This window comes from Rattus norvegicus, chromosome 5, assembly GCF_036323735.1.
Source record: "Rattus norvegicus strain BN/NHsdMcwi chromosome 5, GRCr8, whole genome shotgun sequence".
Classification (NCBI taxonomy): domain Eukaryota; kingdom Metazoa; phylum Chordata; class Mammalia; order Rodentia; family Muridae; genus Rattus; species Rattus norvegicus.
The window spans coordinates 43,673,271-43,675,463 of NC_086023.1; the positions used below are offsets into that span (position 1 = coordinate 43,673,271).

Below are 2,193 nucleotides of genomic sequence, written 5' to 3' on the forward strand. Positions count from 1 at the left end.
GTAACGTGTTCTATGACCTCCATATTAGTTACTTCTTTTGTATCACTGGCACTACACACTGACAAAAGCAACATAATTAAAGGAGGAAGGATTTATTTATTTATCATAGTTCAGATGTTCTCAGCCCCTCCTAGTAGGGAAGGCACAATGATTAGATCAGATCAGCAGCAGCAGAAGTTTGCAGCTTGTTCACACCTCAGTGGATTAGGGAGCAAATTTCTCAGGGAGAAGTAGTTCCGGGTTACAAGTGCAAAGAGCTTGCTTTCCCAAATGTTCTCTTTCCAAGTACAGCCTTCAGCTCACAAACACATGAGCCTGTAAGTGATATTTCCACCTAACAGGACAATCTCTCGGAAGAGTTTCATTGCTGTTACTGCTCTAGAGGCAATAGAACCTGGGAGAGTAGAGCCAATGAATGAGGTGGAGTCTCATGCAATAGCCAATGTTATTCAGAGCACCAAACAATTTATACTCTGAGGGTTAAGAATAGTCAAATGAGTGACATGTACAACCACAAGGGTAAGCTACCCATGGCAGACAAGCTGCACACAGCAAAGACGTGCTTTTGCATAGAAGCACCAAAACAAATAAAAATAGCCAATTGTAATGAATAATGTGAAATAAACTCAGTCCTATCCACTCTACCTGGGAGGAGCACAGAAACATATTCAAAGAACAGTTCTGTGTTTTGTAGAAACTGAGGTCACAAGGCTCTTGTCTTATTTTCTTAAGAGTTCTCTCACAAGTGCTCAGAATTCTCCTCACATGGCGACATTTTTGGACCACTGTCCCTGCCCCTTTAATTCTTTAAATGAAGGATATCCAGAATGGTTTTGAGTTGAGAAGTTGAGATCTAATTGACATTTGATGCATTAGAATCCTATAATTAAGCAAGTTATAAACATGATATTAGAACAGTGAAACCATTGTGTATAATAATCTGCCACCAAGAACAGGGATCCAAAATATGTCCAGTACTATTGTTTACTTTGTTATACTGATCAGAAAAATCTAGAGAATAGTTTTAAAACAGACACATATGATTAATAGTTCGGGTATCTTGTAGAACGTAATCCAATATTTGCCTTCAATAGGAAGACAGATGTTATGATGTCCTATTAAAATGGGAAATGCTTTGCCCCTAGAGGTATTGCCAGTGTGGCTGCTGTGTCACAGGTGCGTCAGTAGGTGTCACAAAGGAGAAAGTATCTATGAACACTTGTTTTTTATTTTTAATTTTAATATATATATTTTAAATTTTTAAAATTTTTTTACACTCCAGATTTTCCCCCTCCCGGTTGGCCCACTCTCTGACTGTTCCACATCCTATACCTTCCCACCCCACTCCTTCTACACCCTGCACCCCACCAGACTTACCCACTCCCTGGGGCTTCCAGTCTCTTGAGGGTTGGGTGCATCTTCTCTGACTAAATACACATCTCCAGCCCTCTGCTGTATTTGTGTTAGGGGCCTCATGTCAGCTGGTGTATGCTGCCTGGTTGGTGATCCAGTGTCTGAAAGATCTCAGGGGCCCAAGTTAATGGAGACTCCTGGTTCTACTACAATGTTGCCCTCCTCCTCAGCTTCTCCCAGCTTTTCTCTAATTCAACCACAGGGTTCAGCAGCTTCTGTCCATTGGCTGTGTGTAAATATCTGCATCTGCCTCTTTCAGCTGCTTGTTGGGTCTTTCAGAGGGCCGTCCTTTTGTGAGCACTCCATAGTCCGGCCTTGGGGCCTCCCCTTGAGCTGGATTCTACTTTGGGCCTGTCACTAGACCTCCTTTTCCTCAGGCTCTTCGACATTTTTGTCCCTACAGTTTTTTCAGACAGGAACAATTGAGACAGAGTTTTTAGATGTGGAATGGTAACCCCATCCCTCAATTGCTGCCCTGTCTTTCTTCTGGAGATGGGCTCTACAAGTTCTCTCTCCCCATTGTTGGGCATTTCTTTAAGGTTCCTCCCTTTAGTCCCTGGGAGTCTCTCATCTCCCAGGTCTCTGGTACATTCCATAGGGTCCCCCTACCTTCTACCTCCCGAGGTTGCCTGTTTCTAATATTTCTACTGGCCGTCGGGGCTTCAGTCCTTTTCCTCCACCCAATACCTGATCATGTTCCCCTCTTCCCTTCCCTGTCTCCTTTCCCACCCAGGTCCCTCCCTCCATCATCCTTCCTGTGATTGCTTTCTTCTCCCTCCC

The 2,193-nt window shown here is 43.6% G+C and overlaps 1 non-coding gene across 1 annotated transcript; it reads left to right on the top strand.

The window, feature by feature from the left end:
- The first annotated feature begins 1,134 nt into the window (after positions 1-1,134).
- On the top strand, positions 1,135-1,267 carry LOC120103335 (small nucleolar RNA SNORA17). The gene has a single exon (XR_005505399.1). It is a non-coding gene; the product is annotated as a small nucleolar RNA SNORA17 (small nucleolar RNA).
- Positions 1,268-2,193: the final 926 nt, after the last annotated feature.